Genomic DNA, 22,711 nt, shown 5'->3' on the forward strand with positions numbered 1-22,711 from the left:
GAGGTTTTGTTGAAAAATGAAGTCTTGTTGTAAAGGAGATTACAGCTGAAAATGCAAAGAAGAAAAAAGAAAACGAATTTTATTCATTGTTGTAATTAAAAAAAAATTGTAGCACCCCGGGGGGAGACTGGCAGAAGCTCTGGTGGTTTTGAGTCTAATTCTAGTTTGGATTGTTTTGATGGAGTGGAGGGAACTCCTGGTAGTAGTAGTAGTAGTATTGCTAGTACTACTGGAACTAGTGGATCTACTACATTTGAAGTTGCATGACCCAGAGCATGAGCTCATGGAACTGTTGTGCTCTGACCCAAAGAGGAACCATAGATGATTCTACAACTGGGATGGCAGCGCTCACATGAGGCAAGGGTGCATTAATTGACTGGGTAGCAAACGTCTGGCTTTGAACCATTGATACCCCTGGCATGGGGAGGGGGATGGTGAACTGGCCAATAGTCACTGAGGGGTCTTCGGGTTAAATGCAGGTGGGTCCTACGCCCCCCCCCCCCCAGTGATGTTCATCTAGATGATTTTTTTAGTGTTTCATGAAGAGGCCATTAGTAAAATATGCAAGGAAAGTGAATAAAATGGAGACTTAGCTTTTCGTCACGTTCCCACAGACGACACTAATTGATGGTGCGCGATCTGGTTGCACCTAGCTAGGTGGCAGCTTGAACATTGGTTGTTTAATTAACCGGTTGAACTACAAGATAGGATAACTCAGAGAACCCAAGGTGGCTCACCTGGCATGGTCGCTTCATTGCTTAAGTTAGTATCTAGTTGTGTGAGCTAGTAATCTTGAATGAAATAGTGTTAGTTAGAAGTAAATTACACCTACCTTGTGTCAATGGGGTAGATGCCTTTATATAGGCGAGCCGTTGTAGGTCTTACGAAACACCTCCAAGATCTTTGGCCCTCTCTGTTAAGAGTCCGTTTCACATTAGGACATGGACATCATGCTAGCCGATAAGGCTTATCGAGTCCGTCTGATTCGGGAGGTATGTGGATAAGGCCCAAAGACACGTGATATGATCCCGTGAAGTTTGGTGATAGTTAAGTAGCTTCTAGAAGTAGGTTACGTGTCACTTCGGCAAGTTGGACTACCACGAGTTGCTCGGTCCTTAGTCTTGGCCAAAGTACCCGAGGTGACCTGGCCTACTGAGGTGGCACAAAGTGCTAAGTAGATATCCAATTAGAAGATAGCATCCACATGTCCGCTTATGGGCAGGTCGAACCAAATCACCCCTCATTAGTTCAGACGAGTGAGAAAGAGAGGATGAGAGGAAGAGGAAAAAAGAGAAGTGAAAGAAAGAAAGGAGAAGAGAAAGGGATGGAGGAGAGAGTAGATCGCCGCTTTAAGAGTTCCACCGGTGATCAGGAAAAATAGAGGAGGTACCGGGAAGGTGAAGAAAGGGAAGAAGGGGAAGAAGAGAAAGAAAGAGTGAGAGAGAGAAAGAAAGAAAGAATATGGGAGAAGAGATTGTACCGAACCAAATTTCCACCACTGATTCGCTGTGTAAAGAGGTTGAAGGAGATTAATAGTGCTGATTCTAAGGGATTCAATTACTTGGAAAAATACCTTTATATTAGAAAATACCTTCATTAGATGAGTTCCAAGGTATCACTTCTCTAAGTAAAAGAAAGAAACATAAACAAATAGTGAAATAAATCATATACCTTAAGGTTAGGGGTTAGAAGTTGTTAGATCAAATTACAAGAATATCCTTTATATGTCTAGGGGTATTATGACCCGATGGGCGGGTTTACCCAAAACTTAATGCCATTTGGGTTAAATAATCAGAACCTAACTCACCCCGCACCCAGTTTGGTTTAAAAACAAGCATTAAGGTTAGGACATAGAAGTTAAACTAAATTACAAGAATACCCTTTATATGGATAAGGACATTATGATAGATGGGCCAAGTTAACTAAACATGCGCCGAATTTGGATTAAATAATCAAAACTCTAATATGAACCTACACCTTAATAGGCCTAACCCTAACCTGACAATGCAGGGGTGAATCAAGTCCAATTTACTATTTTACTTGACTCATTGGCATACTATACAAGATTAGACAATCTCACTAGGGTTTCTGTTTCAAAGTAGTTAGAACAACTAAACATATCTCACAAATATAATACTTAAGTTGGATTTAATTTACTTGGCTCAATTAGAAATATCATATGGTTTTTTTAAATTTAATTTTTCTTAACAAGGCTCACGCATCAAATAGATTGTGACTAATCCCAGGTCCCGGTGGGTGCTTATGGGTTGAAGCAAATTTGATACAATGAAATTGTAGGGTCGAAGTATTTGCACATATATTCTTAATTGAGTATAAAATTACTAATTTTGAGACAACCAGATTGGATTTAGCTTCTCATTTCTATTTTCGTCCATTAAGATTTTGGTTTGGGTCGGGCATATTCGATTCCATTTGGTTGGTCTAAACCCTACCCGTTACCATCCCTTCGAGAGTGTAAATACTAAATAGTGATTTTTGCTCTATTTTTTTTTAAACAGAGTGAATATCTATCTATCTATATATATATCTATATATATTAAAACTGGTCCATCCATGTCAGCATAGCTCTCCTTTGAGAGAAGTTATTTATCTACTTTTATCATTTTATATATTCTTTTATTTTCTTTTGTTTTAAGAATATAAAACAGTAATCATTCCTTATCTTGATTAGATTAAACAACCAATGAAATGCACTTTCCAAAAAATATCACTAATTCCTATTTATCTTCTAAATTATGTCTAATTCCTAATTATCCTCTCCCCTACTTTTTATCTATATCTATTTAAATAAAGTTTGGATTAAAAAATATAAGAATTATTTAAATATTCAAACAAAAATTAAAGAATAAAATTAAAATATTTATTAAAAACATAAAAAATTATGTACTAACAATTTAAGTTATATTGTTCTAGATTATCAATTTAAATGTTTTTCAAATACTTACAAATATGTAACAGCTTTAAATAAATAATATTCAAATAACAAAAAAATAAATTTTTATAGATTATTTAAATATTTATCATAACTAGATTTTAAATAGTTAAAATAAAAAAAAATAGTTATAACAAAATATTGAAATTAATAATAATTTAATATATTACAAAATTAATATGAAATTATGTAATAATAGTATAAATTTTAATTTTATGGATAATTAAATTCAATAAATAATTAATATCTTAAATTTTAAAAATTTTACATTATTTAAGTATTAAAATAATTAAATGTTTTAAATAAGAAAATATTTAACATGACTATATTTTAAATAATTAAAATAAAGAAATTATGTAATAAATTTAAAAAATATGAAAAGTAGAAAAATAATTATAGCATAATATTGAAACTAATAATAGTTTAATATTTTCACATAATATTGTAAATAACTAATTTCACTTATATCAACTAACAATTTGAGAAAAAAACTTTCAAAAACATTAATATTTATTAATAATAATTTTAAACCATTAATCTATATTTATTATATAATTATATATACTAAAATTAATATTTATTGTATTTTAGAAATTATTTATTGTTTTTTTGCGATAAATGTGTTTTCAATGATTATGTATACATTTATTTTGTTTAGTTATTTAACATAAAACTTTCATTAATTATTGGAGATTAAGCTACTATTATTGAATTTTTTTAAATTTAATTTATAGTACTTATTGTATTTTTGTTATAACTTATTGATTAATTAGTATTTATTAGAGATTAAACTATTTTTTGAGATTACACTATTTATTGACTAAGTTAATATATTTTTAGTACTTATTGTATTTTTGTAATTATTGTAATTATTATATTTTTTCATTATCAATATATTTTCAATAATTGTGTGTTTTCGCTATAAATTTTTAATAATTTTTGGAGATTAAACTATTGTTATTTATCGGAGATAAAACTATCAATTTGGATAAAATCATGAGTGTTCATGAGTTGGTTTGGACTGGTTGTAAGCAATTTGGCTAACAAATTGACATGGTCAGGTTTGGGAGTTGGTCAATTGAAGCTAATTAACCTTTTGTGAAAACCGACCCACTCAAGTTATATTGGTTTAGGTCAATTTTTACAAAAATGTCAATCACTTCAAAAGATTTAAACTTAAAAATTAAATTAAATTTTAAAAATTATAGTGCAATTGTAGGTACATGGTGGTCACTTAAACCATCAAAACAGAAGAGGTGTCAAACTAATACTATACGATGGTTGTAATGAGTCCATAACTCACCGCACATCTATGATGAGTCGAAACATGTTGTGATGAACTTTGGACCCATGCGGACTTGCGATGAGTTTAAATCCATCATAGAACTGCGATGGGTTCCGAACTAGTGCGGACTTGCGATGAGTTTAAAGTCATCACACAATCGCGATGAACGCAGACTCACCACAGATCAGAAACAAATAATAGAAACCCGTGCATCATCAAAAAATGCGTATAACGAGACACCTCGTGAGCCTAATAAGGGTGCACAAGCTAAATAGTGACGTCACTCATGCCACGCCTTTTTAAAAGGGTCCTGAAAGGAAATAACACATGTGTATTATGAGAATCCTTAGATGAAAGGGAAGTTCGTCCTTGAGATATCTCATAAAACATGTGTCGAAACCCTAACAGTGTTTCCTAACAATTGACACGAAATCCAATATTCCCTTTCTTAATGGGAACCAAACACTTTTTTGGCTCCTTCCTTTCTGGACCTTGGGATCCCTCCCTATAAATAGGGGTCTAATTCATAACAAAATAATCATTCTATCACCTCATTTGCCTTAGCCTTTAGCCCACCTCCTACACTTGGCTTTCTTTTGTCCTTCAAGGAGACTCTCGCACATAGCCTAACCACTTCACTCACATCAATTATTAAAAAATAAATTTAAAAATTAGATTTATGAAATAAAAAATTTTATACTAAGAAATATGGGATGTTTATCACTGTTAATATTAAAAATTATATTTAAAATATAAAATATTAATATATGTCCATGGTTAGGTCATTCCATTGTTGTCGATTTACAAATAACCAAAGTGAAACTGATCCAACTTGGTAGAATTGGGAATTTTTTGAACCAAAGCCAACATAAAATACTAAAAAACCGACCAACTCGGGTCGAGTTGATCAGGTTGGTCAATTTCGTAAGTTTGATGAATAGTTTTGTTAGTTTGATGAATAAACCTAACTAAAATTATTATTGTTATTTTTCTATTATAAAAAATTTATTAAAAGTAGTACATAAAATATGATTAATTATTAATTATTTAAAAATGCTGAAAATATAAAACAATTGTATACTCTTATGTGTTTATATTAGGGTCATTTACTATTATACACTTTATAGTTTTACATATTTATTTAAACTTACCTTATAACTTTCATTTTACTAAAATATCCCATATATTTTACAATTTATTTATTTAATGAACCTTTCATTAAGGAGTGTTTGTTTTGCCATTAGGCCTATGATTTTTTATTCCAAAAAATACCCTTAACATTTTTTTATACAGAAAACAAAATTGGCCAAATATAGTCAATGGAGTGGTTGATCGTGCCTTATTAAGGGCAAAATGGTATTTTTCATTTCTATTTTCTTTTGATTAAATTTATTCAAATGAACATTAGGGTCAACACTGTCATTTTCCACTATCATCTAATGGAATATTGATTAAATCCGTTGCAAATTATAAGTGGTGTTTTAGTAAAATGCTAACTATAGGGTAGATTTTTAGTAAATCTATGAAACTATAAGGGTATTTTAGTAAATGACCATTTCAATTATTTATCTTTTGCTTAATAATTCTCGTGCATCGCACTGGTCATATATATTCTAAAACACAATAGTTAGAATCTTTTCTAGTTTTTGAATTATTTACTTTTTTATTCTATGTCGTTTTTGAAACAACCAATGAGATGCTTTCCTTCCCCATAAAAAATTGCATAAAATTTCTCTCTCTCTCTCTCTCTCTCTCTCTCTCCTCCATATGTACCCAATAACCTAAATAATATCCTCTCCTAAAATTTCTCCTAAACTACCTCTTCCATTATCCCCCACTTTCTCCTAAATTATCTCTAATTCCCTTTTATATCATGAATTATATCTAATTTCTATTTATCCCGTAAATTATCTCTAATTTAATAGAGATTTTCTCTCCTAAATTATCTCAAATTCCTATTATCCTCTCCCCCACTTTTTATCTTTGTCTATCTAAAGAAAGTTTGAATTATAAAACTTAAAAATTATTTGAATATTCTAACAAAATTATATAATATCTTTAAATATATATTAAAAACATAAAATAATTATAATATATTTAATAATATTTATATTATTAATAATTCAATTTATTGTACTTATTGTATTTATTGTATTTTTGTTAAAATCTATTGATTAATATTTATTAGAGATGAAATTATTATTTGAGATTACACTATTTATTGACTAATTTAATATATTTTTTAGTATTTATTATATTTTTGTAATTGTTGTATTTATTTTATTTTTTTAGTTATTTATTGTATTTTCTTTATCAATATATTTTCAATAATCGTGTATTTTCTCTATAAAGTTTCAAAAATTATTGGAGATAAAAAACTATTGTTATTTAGATTATGCTATTAATTTAGTTGAAATTAGGAGTGTTCACAAGTTGGCTCAGTTCGATTGTAAGTTGTTTAGCCAACCAAATAAACATAGTCAGGTTGGGGAGTTGGTCACTTGAAATTGACTTACCACTAGTGGAACAAGCCAATTCAGGTTGTATTGGTTTGGTTGGTTGGTTCAAAAGATTTAAACTTAAAAAATTAAATTTTTGATATAAAATATCTTGGACTAAGAAATATGGGAATTTTTCAACTTTCCATATTAAAAAAATTATATATATATATATATATATATATATATATTATAGTTGGGTTGTACGATTTTAGTTGATTTACAAATGGCCAAAGTGAAAATGATCCAACTTATTTGGATTGAGAAATTGTTGAACCAAAGCCGAATAGAAATACTAAAAAATCGATGGTCGATTAGATTGGTCGGTTTCATTAGTTTGATGAACAATTATAGCTGAAACTAATTGTTATTCTTGTATTGTAAAAAAAAATTATTAAAAGTAGTTATTAAATAATTATTAATTATTTAAAAAATATAAAATATAAAACAATTATCTATTCTTACATGCTTCTATATAGTTTTATTATTTAACTTTCACTTACGCTGAATTTGGAAGGAATATAAATGCAAATACGCAGAATGAAAACTTTATATTTTGCATTATTTTGTATGTATCTAAGCTTTAATAAATCCCATGGGTCCCATGGTCCCGCTGGTATAGACAACAAAGTCATGCAAACTTTTTCCTTTTTTTAACGTCACTCCAAACAAGGAAAAAAAGAGAGGCTACAAATACGAATAAACGAGTGAAGGAGGGGCAAAGGTACATCCCTCGGTGAAGTATAGAAACTTAACCATAATGGCTGTAGCTGGGGTTATGCTGCTGTTTCATCAGCTCCTACTCCTGTTCTTGCTGTTATTCTTGAGTCTCTTCATGGCAACTGCGACCTCATCACCAATCATGCCAAAGCCCGACTGCCCAGACAAATGTGGCAACATCCCCGTTCCCTACCCATTCGGATTGGGGACGGATCCAAGCTGTTATAGAGAAGGTTTTCAACTACTCTGCAACCATACCTTCACCCCTCCCAAATTGTTTTCGCAAAATATTTCCATTTACGAAGACACAAACGGAGATGGATGGTATAGCTTAACTGATAAAGTAGTGGAAGTTGAAGAAATATCATTACAAGGCCAGTTGCGCGTCTATTCCTTCATGAATTACCGTTGTCACAACGATTCGTTAGTTGTTGTTAGCCCTAACACGTCTTTGATCTATATGGATATGACGGATACGCCCTTTGCTCTTTCCGATACCGGCAACATATTAACGGCCATCGGTTGTGATATCCAAGCCGACGTTGCTTCCGCAAATGGCAGTACCGTGTGGTATCGAGGCTTTCGGTTTCGATACGGATGCTACAGTTATTGTGAAGATAAAAACAGGACGCTCAATGGGACTTATCCAGGGATGGGTCACTGCCAGACCACCATCACTACTAAGGGGCTAAAGTATTTTTCTGGGATTCTGAATGGCGACGACTTGTTTTATAAAAATTTCAGTCCCTGCGCATACTCTTTCGTGGCGGACTACAAGTGGTACAACTTTTCCATAGACCACCTCTCTCGCTTTGATTTCTACACAAGAAACAGAGGCATGGTTCCAACAATATTAGACTGGGCAATAGAGAACGACTCGTGCAAAAACATTACAATGAGAAACACCACCACTTACGCGTGTGGCAACAACAGCGGATGTCATGACTCTCACAACGGTCTTGGATATCTCTGCAAATGTTTGGAAGGCTACCAAGGCAACCCTTATCTTCAAGACGGATGTCAAGGTATGTAATATATTGAAGTCAACTACCTCTTTACCATGACTATTTCTACAATTTTGATTGTTATTGTTGAATCCAACCCAAGATTTTTGTTATAAATGCGTTTCAGATATCAATGAATGTTCGGGTCCAACCATGAATGACTGCTTACCATCTCCATCTGGGATTTGCAAAAATACGGCTGGGAGTTACAGTTGCTCTTGCCCATCTGGTACAGTGGGCGACGGAAGACGAAATGGGATTGGTTGCATCCCTATTCCTCCTTCACAGACAAAACTTCGGGTGATTCAAGTCTCCACAGGTAATAGCTTAATACTTGATTTAAAATCTTCACATAGTTAATAAATATTGTCTTTCAACTCGGGAATAGCGGATGCACCAGTTCTCCAAATTCGGCTGTCAATTCCATTATGTGTCCAATCTCAACTACCATACGTCTTCATGTGCATCCGATTATCATTTGCATCCATCCAATTATTACTAGGACCTAACTTCCGACATCCAAATCTAAGATTATTGGATTTGGAATCGGATCAGGTATCTAAGTTTGATTCCATTGACAACCTACGTCATTTCAGCCCAGCCCGAGCCTGGGCCTGGATCATGCCTGCAAACTTTGATGTCAAGTTTCGGCCTTCGGACTCTAATATTTCAAACCCAGCTCCAGCCCAGCCTAGCCTGGGCCTGGGCCTAGGTTATATCCCTTACCATATGTGCAAAGCCTGGCCTGGACCGATCCACAATCACCCCTCTCAAGTACCACCTCCAATCCCGTTGCCACGAGTCCTATGAACCGCTTGGTCCACAACAAGTGTGGACCCTCCAATCCCGTTTAGCCATGTCAATTTAAAAAGCTTGAAGACCAAGGGTCTGTTTGGCATGTCTTTCCGTGCAGTTTTTCGGTTGTTTATAAGTCAGGAAGACTGATTTTCGGTCTATTTCCATTTGGCATGCGGAAGATCTAGCCACCAAAAGAAGAGATGCTGAAAAGATGCGAGGCCCATTTTGAACTGATTTCGGGAAGCTTCAAATGAAGCTTCTCGTGTCTTTCGCGTTTTAATTTTGTATGAAAAGATGCATGGAAAGATGCACGTTTGCCAAATGTGCTTCGGACTATTCAGATCTTCATGCAAAAACTTAATACATCTTTTGCATGTGAGAGCTACCAGAAGATCTTCCCAAAAGGACACGCCAAATGGGCCCCAAATTTGCGGAGATTGCCTCTTAATGTTGGTTCCCTTAGATCAACAACCAACTATCTTCTTTTTCTTTCACAAATAGGGCTTTTGTTCTTTGATTCTCTATTGCAGCCGTTATTTGCCAGGGCTGAGTTGATTGGCACAGGTAACCGTTCGCAGAGTATGGTCCCGTCAGCCAAGGGACGCCTTTTTGGAGCTGGCAGGCATGATGCCGCCTGACGAGAGACATGGGCGTAGTCTTCTGGACTGGCAGGTGCTGCACCGCCAGGCAAGGGACGTGGGAGTAGTCTGATAGGCATGGTCTTGTCGGATAAGAAACTTCCCGAAAACTCCAAATTGCTCAATAGCGATTCTTTGTAGCGAGCTCCTTTGGAGTGAGCTGCTTTGTAACGAGTGGCCTTGTAGCGAGCTGTTAGGTTAGGTTTCAGCGAGCTCATTACGCCGAGTTGTAGCCAGACTGTCATGCTGAGCTATCACTTACGTCGAGTCATGTCCACGTGTCGCTTGGTTAGGAGGTCGGGTCAAATCACCCTCCATCAAAAACATCTCAGTTTTTAATTATCCCTTAATAAAATCCATCATTACTCAAATAAAGCCCTCTCAAGCATTAATTGTTTCTAATAAAATTCATTGTTACTTTTCATGCTATAGTTGTTTCTAATAAAATCCATTATTACTCTCTCTCTATATATATACATATATATTCGTCCCCCCCAAAAATGGTTTTATATGTTTATTTTGCATATTATTCTTCCCTCTATTATCGTTAACATTTATTTAATTAATAATCCATTGAAAGGAGACAACAAAAGAAAGAACAATTCTCATTGTTTTAAGCTTTACAACATTTCAACCCATATCAAGTCACTAAAGGTAACAATAGGAGTTCACTATTTGAACTCGATACTTGACTAGGAGTCCATTCTTTGTTTATGTGTGATCTTTAGGAAATCAGGTTAATTAGATCCAAGAAAAATGTAGTAGCCATCTTGTGACTTCTAATCAATAGGGCAATAGCTAAACCAATCAGCATTGGAGAATGACACTAAGGAGAGAGAAGGGGATGGTCACTAATGAATCCCATAGTCAAGTGTAGATTACTAAGGAGAGATAAGGGGAAGGAGACTTGACGACGATTAAGGAGAGGTTAGGAAAAGGTTTTACCAAAGTGACCATCAAGCGATGAGAGTGTTGATGCATGGGCTTGGCATCTTGCATATTGGCCCTCACAAGAAGACCTTTGTTATACTTTTATTGAGAAAAAAAGAGCCTAGATTGATCATGATGTAGTTCAACACCCATAAATCAATGGGCTGGTCCCATGCCACAGTGCAAATTTAGTGCTCAAATGTAATATGGTGAAACAAAAGTAGTGTGAAACTGGAACCAATGAAAAGAATTTCATCAACATAAATAAGGAGAATGGTAGTGTTGGATCTAGATTATAAAACAAATAGACTAGAGTCATCTCTCAGTTATTGAAAATCCAAAAATAATAACTAATCTTTGAGACAACCAGATACTTGGTATCTGCTTAAGGCCATAAAGAGATTTGTTTAGATGGCAAATAAAATCAAGATGATGAGTATCTTCTTCATTCGAAACCCCACGTATGAAAGCATTGCTAACATTTAGTTGATTAATAAGACATTGAAAATAGACAACCAAACAAATAACAATCCTCATTGTTGTTGTAAGCTTTACAACATGACCAAAGGTTTCCTCAGAATCTAGACTAGCTGTCTGATTACCTCTTTGCTACTAAGCATGGTTTGTAGACCCATCAGCTTCTAACTATACTTTTGTTTGGGATGGTGGAACAAGAATCCAAGTGTCACTAAGAAGGAGGGCTTTGTATTCCTTGGCCATAGCTAGCACCTAATGGGTAATGACAATTATTTTGGGCTTGAGTGTAGCTTGTGGGTTCAACATCAAATCCATATTAGATGTCATATCATAGCAAGGTTTGGGTCTAAACATTCCATGCTTGGACCATGCCTCTGTAAGATAAGATGGAAATGAAGGAGTACAATGAATTGGCCTTTTTGAAGATGATGAAGCAGAAGCGATAATCTCATGAGAAAATGATCCAATACTTGCTGGTTGAAAGGTGCAAGTAGCTCCACTAGCGTAAGTTTAAGAATAAGGAAATACAATTGGAGGTGCACAAACATGTTGTAATTGCACTAGAGACTTTCCTTGGACTCAATAGGCATTGCAAAGCAATGCTTTAAGACTCGGACTTGACATAAAACCGGAATTAATGCTTCCCAAGTTGTGCATCAAATAGTTTGATCATACAACTCACATATTTAATATATTTAAAACTTTTTGTAAAATATAACATGTCTTATACATGGGTGGGATGGTTAATTTGTTGTTGTTGTTTTTAACTTCAATTGTTTAGGTTATATATATGTATATACAGTATAATGGGAGTTTTGACCAATCAAAACCCGCCCATTAATTTTTATAAATAACACCTGATTGACTACTAAGTTTATGATTCTAGTTGACTGTTTAGAAGTTTTTCAGATATCATATCCTTTCCATATTATAGTCAAACTCATATATATATATATATATATATAACCTTGAGGCTTGCACTTAAAATTTCAAAGCATTAACCAACTTTTGGATGGGTTTCTAAAACTCGTTGAATCGTCAAAACTTGGCATCAGTTCTCCCAGTTTTTTCAAAAATTTAAAATCCTCGGGTTTTAAAGAGTTGGAGTGATGTCGAGTTCCCAGGTTTAACAATCCTAGTGTCTGATCTAGTCTAGGTCTAAAAACATTGTTGCAAAGGGAAATCATTCTCATAAAAAATAACATTATGGATGATTTATGCTCACCTAATAGCAATGATTAGACATTTATAGCTTGTATGCTACATATAGCCCATATAAACACAAAATGTGGAACAATACTCAAGTTGAGAGTGATTCAGGGTCATAAATGCGAATAACAAGCACAACCAAATGCAAAAAGAAAAGAATAGTCTAGTGGTGACCCAAAAGTCATTGCCATGAATGTTCCATGTTGAGAATAAGTTTATCTAGGGAAACAATTGATGGTAAAAGCAATAGACTCGAAGGCATTATACAAGCAATTTCGCAGAAGATGCTCTAGCCATCATGGCCATGCCTGCCTCAACAATGTTTCAATTCATTCAACAAAGCCATTTTTTTTGGTGAATATGAAGATATGATTTTCAATGAGTAATACTATCTGAATGAAAAGGCCCAAGTAAAAGGTGATGCTTTATACCACCATTAGTTTGATATGTAGCATTTTGCAGTTCAACAAATTTTCAACTTGTTTTTTAAATTTAATAAACAGATTTGGCATTTAAGATTTACTTTTCATAGGGAAAATCCAAATGAATTTAGTAAAAAATCCACAAAAAGAAAGTAATATCTCTAACCTTTAATATTGACATAAAGAAGAAGGTCCCCAAACATTGAAGTGCATTAACCCAAGTGGACAAGTAACAGTAATAGTAGTAAAAGAGAATGGAAAGCTATGACTCTTGACAAGAGGGCATGAACTACAAATAGAGAACTTATTTACTTATTTTAAGCTAGTAGCTAAGATTTAGAAAGCACAAAATATGTCTTATGATGGCTAGGATGGCCTAACCATTTCTACCAAATAGTAATGTCAATGCATTCTCTTACCATAGTAGAAGCAAGATTCAGTGACCTACAGTAGTGATCTCTGTAGAGCTAACTCATAGAGAAGATTCTTAGTTATGTGTGGCATTTGATGTATGTTATTCAAAACAATGGAACCATGAAGTATATGAAGAGTGGGAGAACCAATGTGTGACATTTGCATATCTTCACCATTATTGCTTGTAATTTGATCTCTTTTGTTAGAATGAATGGAGTGATTGACAAGATCCAAAGTAAGATGATTTATAGTCTTAGAATCAAGATACCAATTGACACATTATTCATGGCAAGAGGAGGCAATCAAGGCCAAGTTTGACTTGGGATTGAAAAAATAAATACATTACATCAACATTTTCATGACTAAACTGCTTGAGCCTAGTCCTGACTTAAGCGTACCCTGAGTGTGTCAAATTTTATCTCGGACTGGGCCTCAGTTCTATAGATCAGACTTTACCTTGGACTCAATCCACTCTTGGATCTGATGCCCAATTCATGGTGGCCTTGGTTTACCATTAACTTGGCTTATCCCACTCAAGTTACAACCCCTAATTATAATTCTTTGAATCTATTCTTAGAGTTCAGATTGCTGCCCTACACCCACTCCACATAGGGGTGTAAATGGTTCAAATTCGAATAAAATCAGGCAATGTTCGAATTCAAATTCAATTAGAAAATTCAGTATCTGAATTCAATTCAATATCTGATGGATATTAAACATCCGAATATTTGATTCAATTCGAATTCAGCCAATTAACTATTTTAGGTAATTAATAAATATATAAAATAAATATTTTATTTATATAAAGTATATAAATATATAAATTATTTATATAATTTCATTATTATAAATATAAATTATATAAAATATTTAAATATTTTATATATTATTTATAAGAATTAAATAATTGGTTAAATTTAGGTATTTATCGAATCAAAACGGGTCATATCCAAATTGAACCAGTCAGATATTCAAATTATCCAAATTCGATATAATTATGTCAAATTTCATATTTAAAATCGGATTTTCAAATACTATTGACACGTCTAACATGTACATCCCACCATGTGCATTGGGAACATATACGGGAGATATTCCCAATACACAGTTGGGATGAGCTGTGGGGCGCTCTTTATGGGCTGCCAATGCAAATTCCTATTATTAGCCAATATCCCATCTTAGCTTCTTATTTGAAAAAAAACCGCAGCCTTAATATACTATATAAAAAATAAAGCTAAAAGGTTATTCCAAATTTCTATTAAATCAACCAATCAATCAAAAAGGTAAAGTTTGTAAGATTAGGTAGAAAGAAAACGAACCAGAGAAAGAAATAGGACAAAAATGGTTTCCTGTTCTAATGTTTTGCTATTCAACCTGAGCCAACCTACTTGAATTATCTGTTATATGTTTTATATGTTTCCTGTTCTAATGGTTTCCTTGCAGGTATTTCCTGTGGCATTCTATTTGTACTATCTGTTACCTTTCTATATTGGGGTATAAAAAATAGAAAGCAAAACAAACGCAAAGAGAAATTCTTTCAACAAAATGGAGGGCTCTTGCTGAGGCAACAACTTTCTTCATATGATGCAAGTGTGGACGTTTTAAAGGTATTTACAGAAGAAGAGCTCAAAAGTGCAACTAACAATTACAATGGAAGTCAAATCATAGGTCGTGGTGGCTATGGTATAGTATATAAAGGAATTTTGCCTAACAACAAGATAGTTGCCATTAAGAAGTCCAAAATAGTTGATGAGAATCAAGTTGAACAATTCATTAATGAGGTGGTTATTCTGTCTCAAATTAATCATAAAAACGTAGTGAAGCTTTTAGGCTGCTGCTTGGAGTCTGAAGTTCCTCTATTAGTATATGAGTTCATTACTAATGGGACCTTGTTTCATCATATTCATGATGAGGAATACAAATCTTCAATGTCATGGGACAACCGTTTAAGGATAGTTGCAGAAGCTGCAGAAGCACTTGCATATTTGCATTCTTCCGCCTCTCCTCCAATCTTTCATAGAGATGTTAAATCTGCCAACATTCTTTTGGATGATAATTATATGGCAAAGGTGTCAGATTTTGGAGCTTCAAGATTAGTTCCATTAGACCAATCTAAACTTACAACATTAGTACAGGGGACAATGGGGTACTTAGATCCAGAATATTTTCACACAAGTCGATTGACAGAAAAGAGTGATGTTTATAGTTTTGGAATCGTTCTTGCAGAACTATTAACTGGCAGAAAAGCACTTGAATTTGATAGACCTGAAAAAGAGAAACACTTGGCACTCCATTTTATTACTTCCATGAAAGAAGAAAATATTTTGGATATTTTGGAGGATAGAGTTCTTTATGAAGCCAGCGAGGATCAACTCCGTAAAATCACTAAACTTGTAGAAAGATGTCTAAGTGTGAAGGGAGAAGAAAGGCCCACAATGAAAGAAGTAGCCATGGAGCTGGAGGGGTTGTGCAGGTCTAAAAAGCCATGGGATGAACCTCATGAAGAAGCAGAATGCTAGCTTGGCGAGCCATCAAATTCACAAAACTGCAATACCACTGATTATGATAGTTTGGGGAGTCAAGTTGTAGTACCGTTAGATTGTGGGCGATGACTAATTTTATAATGTTTCAATCTCTGAACTGTTGTATGCATGGTTTGTTCTTGTTAATTATATATATGAGTTTGTAATAATTTAGATGTAAAATTCTTAGTTTGATAGAAGTAAGAATAGTAGCTTTTAATATAATAACTACTTATTATTAGTTACTGCATCAATAACTACTTGTCATCAGAAAAAACCAAATTCTTTTGTTAGAAAGTAATAGCATATATAGTTTCAAAATTTTAGCTAGAATACTGTTACAAGAACATAGCTGTAAAGTTTTAGTTACAAGAACATATTTGCATGCATTAAGTGTAACATTTAGCATCTTAATTTTGTGTAACAAATTATAGGAGACTAGGAGAGGACATAACCCGCCTTACCTATAACCAAACTAGAAATCTCTTACTCTTTCTCTCTCACAAACCCCTTTGAAAAGAAAAAGTTATAAAACAGAGAACAATACAATCATCATGAGCTTATGAAAATCTAATACTGGACAGGAGTACCGGAAATATCATCTAAAATGAGTCATATTACCTCTATCGATGTCAATATTAGCCAAAGCATCAGTTGACCTGTTGGTTTCTATAAATCCATGAGCGCCTTGATGATGTGAATATTCTAAGTAATGAAATATACTTAGATGGAACCAATCCAGATCGAACTCATTTCGTACTCAAACCAGTTTCTTCTTTACTAATTGCAAGTCAAACCTAATGAACCCATAATCTCCTAAAGTTCCTGATCAAGCAGATACTGCCGACCCCACCAAGGCAATCTGTTTGAGCTCGGCAGCGGTGCAAGTCCAATGGGTTGGGTTGGGTTTAATATCAACTCATGCACGCCCGTGTGGATCAAGTTTCTTCTTTGTTAATTGCAAAGAAGTTCCTGATTAACCAGTTTCTTCTTTGCTAATTGCAAGTCAAACCTCATGAATCCATAATCTCCTAAAGTTCCTGATTAAGCAGATATTGCCGACCCCACCAAGGCAATCTGTTTGAGCTCGGCAGCGGTGCAAGTCCAATGGGTTGGGTTGGATTTAATATCAACTCATGCACGCCCGTGTGGATCAAGTCTAAGATCAAGCTTGATCTGTCCAAGACCAACCTGTACTGAAATTTGGGTTGGGCTCAGGAATGGGCCAGAATTGGGTTGGTTGATGATGCTTTAGCACGCCTATTGGGCCCAATATATTTAAAAGTTGCACTAATTTATTTTAGTACCACCATTGAGCATTCCTCCATAACTGGAAGCGTGGAATCAAACCCGTATAACAGCAGGCTTTCCGTTGTAAGGTCTACCCATATAACATACCACGGTTAGTTGAAAGTGACAATAAGTCACAGGTTAGTTGGCTTAGGATGAAGGGTGAAGACTGTCCTGCTGAAATCTTCACTGTAAGTGAATAGAATAGCCCATGCTTCTGCTCAGAAAGGGCTGCTGGGGTCTGAGCTCTGGACTGATGATGCCTTCTTCTGGTTAGCTAGTGCTTTGATTGCAGACTGGACTGGTGTTTAAAGTGCTTGCTTGTTTTATCTTTGATCTTCTATTTGCATCTTGTTAGTTTTATCTTTGGTTCTGTATTTTTCTTTTGTTAATTTGTTGTTTTCTTCCTGCTGCTATATTGGCTTCGGCCTTCTTTGTTTCTGCTTTAATGAATGCCAGTTCTAGCAAATAAGAAAAAAGGGTAAAAGACTTAAACCTTCCCCTAATGTTTAAGATAAATACTCATACCAACCCTATGGTTTCTGAATGCTCTTAGACCTCCCCTGTCAACAATATATACTGTCATATTTAAAAGAATCAATAAAATGACATTTTTTCCCTTCTTTGTTCTTTAAATTTTAAAGAAAACCACTAAACTGTAACTAAGGAAAAATATGGGACAGAACAAAGAAAGATAAGGTTTACAAATCCAATGAGAAGATAAGGCTTACAAATCCAAAGAAAGTTAAGGCTTCCATGATTTTTGACAGATTAGCATCAAATTAATGTTTTTGAATTATAAACTTGCCGTGGCCTTTGTGACTTCAAAACTAGGCATGCTAGTCCATTGATCAGAAACCAAAACCTTCTGGCGTATTTCATGAAATAACTTCATGTTATTTTCTTTTATTGTTTTTACATCTTTACTACTATCATATCTTCCAACTATAATTCTAATTCAAGTATTTTTGGTTTTTATAGGGTTTTTTTATGCCAAAATCAAATTTTAGAGACCTCTAACCTTTCCTTGCCCCTTGTTCCACCAATCAATCCATTTCCTGAGAAATAAACAAAACAATTAATGTGATATGATATCAGGCAGTCAATGTTACCATCCAAATCTTCTAGTTCCACCATTGCCAATCTTAGATTTAAGTTCGGTGATGAACCCGAGATTCAAGATTTTTTCAATTAGCACAGATAGATTGTGATCTGGGTCATTCTCAAAAGTTTGGATCAATTATAACACCTTCAGTGTGCGTGAAGATGGTATGAATCTATCGACATCTCTATTTCAAACAACGGTTTTGGAACCATGACAAGGTTCCTAATGATCAATTTTATTTCTATAAAATCAATGTGATGGTGTGCGATCTAGATGCTCCTAGCTGTAGGGCAGCTCGGACGTCTGTCGCCAAGTAGAATGCTCAAACTGCAAAGAAAAGGAGGAATCAGAGAACCTAGGGTGGCTTACCCGACGGGGTTGCTCTGAGGTGAGAGTTTGGGAAATAAGAGAACTAAAATGCACTTCTGGGGGGTTGATGCCCTTATATAGTTGAGCTACCGTGGTTCTCACGAAATGGCTCTGAGATCCCCGGCCCTCATAGGTGGGATCCGTTCCACTTTAGAAGGAGAGTAGCGTGCCAGTCAATGAAATCTATCATTACCGTCTGATCCGGGCGGGGAGAAGATAAGGCTTGTCGTTACGTGGCATGATCCTGGGAGATTCAAAGTCTGCTGAGAAGCTTCTAGAGTCGATTACATGTCACCTCAGTACCCGGGTGCCAAAGTGGCTTTGGTGCCGAGGTGCCCAAACACCCGGGCTCCCGAACTGCTGACAAGGCTCTCCTTGCTAAGTTGTCATCCTATTGGCAAGTCGTGTCCACGTGTCCTTTACTTACTATATCAAGCCAAATCACCCCTCATCTATTGCCCCCCACTCCTCGTGCCAGGGGTCTTGACCTGGAGCGGAGAGTTCATGACGAGCCCAAGTGGATTGGCACGATGTTTAGGTGGTACAGAGGTTGGATCTTCGGTCAGACCAGTTTGACCGCTTGGCTCGACCAAGAAATGACCTAAATCGTGTATCAGATATGCGTAGACGTCACGCCAATTATAAACTCTACGGATGTCAAAACACGCTCTCAACTGATTTCAACCTCGGGTGACCTGTAGCCGGTTTTCATAGGAGCTGTTGGATCATGCAAATCTTGGTCGTTGATCCTAGGATATGGTGGCTATAAATAGGGGCCGAAGGGCTCATTTTCCTCGCCACAAACCTCGTGACTGAGTTCTTTGAGATCACGTTCAAGTCTCGCATCTCGGTGTCAACTATCCTCGGCACCTTTTCCTTGATCTTATCCATAAAGAAAAATTTATCCATAAAAAAAAATTACAAAAATTAAATCTATGATATAAAATATTTTAGACTAACAAATATGAGAATTTTCCTACTTTCCCATATTAAAAAATTAAATTTAAAATTTAAAACATTAATATATATTTATTAAACCAAAACCGGTCTAAAATACTAGAAAACCGACTGACTCGGGTTTAGTTTAATCGGATTGTTTATTAAAAAGTTAAAATATAAAATAATTATATACTCTTATGTATTTCTATTGTTTAACTTTCACTTAACAAAGCACGGGTCCGCGTCACCATGCCTCTCCTTGCACCTTTATCCCCACCTTGCATTCTCTTTGACTTTCTCTCCTCTCCCCTTCCCACCACTCCCATTAAGCCTTGTTATCCAACTACCTAAAAATATTCCTATAGTCTCTCTCCTAAGGTATCTCATTTAAACCAATAGGAAAGTATCATGTTGCCCCACTTGGCCACTCCCTAATCAATTCCTAAAATGCCTCCCCCCAATCTATATCCACTCTCCCTCATTTAAAATATTCATATTAATTAATAAATAGTTAAATATGGTTAATATTTAATCCCACCCATATTCAATGAGTATTAAATAGTGTTATTAGCAAAAGTTAATAAATATAGTTATTATTTACCAAAAATTAATAAATATTATTATTAATTAACTCATTAACAATATTTTATAGAAATTGAAACTCTTTAACTAATTTCTATAAAATCAAGAATTATATTTAACAATTATCAAAAATTATAAAATTTTAGTTATTGTTATTATTATAATTAATAACTGAATACAAATGAGGGAACAAAATATTATAATGTTAGAAAATAAAATTATTAATTTATTTATATTGAAAAATAAAAGATAAATTAGTGTAATTTTGTTAGTAAACTACCAAATAAAAAATATATTTAACAACAATTTAAAAAATTTTCCAATAAATCCCCATAGTTACACAAATGTAATAAAATTTTCATAAAATAACATTTTTTGAAATTAAAAGATATAGAGTATTTGAAAGTTTACTTAAAATGCATTAAATAATTATTGAAAATTATTAGAATATATTGGAAATTTTAGGAAAATTTATTACATTTGATAGATTTTGGAAAACCATTGAAAAGTTATGTAATTTTCATTGCAAATTATTGAAAATTATTAAAGATAAATGATTATGGGAAATGGAAAACTATAATTTGAACAAATAATTACACAAATTATTAAGATAAATTAGTAAAATATTGGAAAAAGAAAATTATTGGCTAGCCTATATTAGAAGTTATAAGATAAATTAGTATAATTCTGTAAGTAAACCATTTAAAAAGAAAATAAATTATTTAATAAAAATTTAAATAAATTTGAATAAATTTTCAAAATTACAAAAGTACAATAAATTTCCCAAAATTTTCATAAAATTATATTTTTGAATATTAAAGACAATTTAGTGTACTTTTAGAAATTAACCGTGCGATTGATACTGAATATATCCTTTTGATAATTTTTGTCATCAAATTGAATATTGGGCTGACAGGGACAGTGTTTTCAAAACTGGATCAAACCAGATGGTTCGACCGAAAAAATTGGGAACCAGACAGACACCATTTCACCTCAAAACTATTTTTTGTCCAAAAACTGTTTATTTCTTTAGCGAACCGCTGATCTAGGTGGTCAAACCATCAACCTAGACAACAATTTTTGGCCTTTTTTTGTTTTTATAATTTTTTATTTTTTTGTCAAAGCAGGTCATCTGTCTGGACCGAATAGTCAAACTGTTTGATCCCAAAACAATTCCCTATCTGGTCCAATTTTAAAAACCTTGGACAGTGAGTGGGTGCCTTGCCTTGTGCTTGGCTTGGTTTGCGTCATGGCCTAGCCCAAGGCCCAGTCCATGGACTAGCCCGACCCACAAAACGACATGGGCCCATGCGGGTTTGAGCCATGGGTCATGCCGAACCGACCCCCCAAATTATCCTAGAGGAGGGAGGCACGACCCAAGACGCCTTGTGAACCAGCATAACACGACTAGCACTTTGTGCGAGCCACATGCAGGTTGTGTTGTATTGACCCAACACGACCCAATTTACACCCCTACTTGAACCCACCCAATACTGGGGATGGAGCAAGGAAGTTTGAGGATTCTTCATCCTTGATAAGGAGTGGGGTGCCATGCCCCTGAACTCGCTCGACATTGAGGAGTGGTTACTGATGAGAATAGAATTTATTATATTTTTATCCCCAATTATTATGTCTTTTATACCAAATTAGCATCTAATTGGACTCATATTTCTGTTCAGGGCATGAAAGAAGGCATCAGGAGCAAAGAAAGACAAATCGGATGATTTTTCATAGTTTCGACATCGTTCAGTAATTTGGGCGTAACTTGCGTATCCGAACTCTGAATGTGCTGATTCAAGATTCACTGGAAAGATAAGAGAAAAAGCCACAACTTTCATGTTTTAGGATTTCATAGATTCGGCCTGTATTAAAATCAAATCCGGGCCCAAAGTCGCAGAAAATTCATAGGAAGGCCCAATCCGCAGCTGAAGCCCAACTTGTAGAAAAGCCTGGAGGAGGTCTAATACGAATCCAAGAACAAGAAACTGAGAAGAGTCATTCCAGATCTAAATTCTTGATGTAATCTTAGAGAGATAAGAGGATTGAGTTCATTAAATAAAAATATAAGATTAGAATTAGGATAGGACTTTCTATTCTTGTAAAGATCAACTTCAAGAGGAAATAGGAGACCACCCCCTCCCCCTTTAAGCTATATAAAGGAGGGGGCGGACCAGCTTTAGGCATCACACAATCACTCAATCTTGGGGATTGAATTAAGAAGAAAGGAGCAATCAGTCAAGAAAGGAGCAAGAATTCAAGAAGAAGGTGGCGGCAAGAGGAGGAGATCTCAGCATCATGGGCGATTCTAAGAGTTCTTTCTTTCCCTTTGTTTGCTTTAATTCTTCTATCATGAACTGATTTGTTTCTTGCTAGGGCTGAGAAAAGCCTAATTATGTTAATGAATATATTTTTATCTTTATGATTTATCCAAGATTGTGATTTTTATATAGTCTATGAATTATTGTGCTTAATGCAATTAAGAGCTTGGCCACCTCTTAATTGATTTGAGTTATGTGAATGAATTGAGAGAGGAATTCACATAATCGACTGAATAAT

General features: G+C 34.5%; 1 pseudogene; it reads left to right on the top strand.

Annotated features, from left to right (window-relative positions):
- The first annotated feature begins 7,496 nt into the window (after positions 1-7,496).
- On the top strand, positions 7,497-15,960 carry LOC148872163 (wall-associated receptor kinase 5 pseudogene; annotated as a pseudogene).
- Positions 15,961-22,711: the final 6,751 nt, after the last annotated feature.

The sequence above is a fragment of the Nelumbo lutea genome, chromosome 2 (genome assembly GCF_056320005.1).
Source record: "Nelumbo lutea isolate HS-2025 chromosome 2, American lotus-T2T, whole genome shotgun sequence".
Lineage (NCBI taxonomy): Eukaryota > Viridiplantae > Streptophyta > Magnoliopsida > Proteales > Nelumbonaceae > Nelumbo > Nelumbo lutea.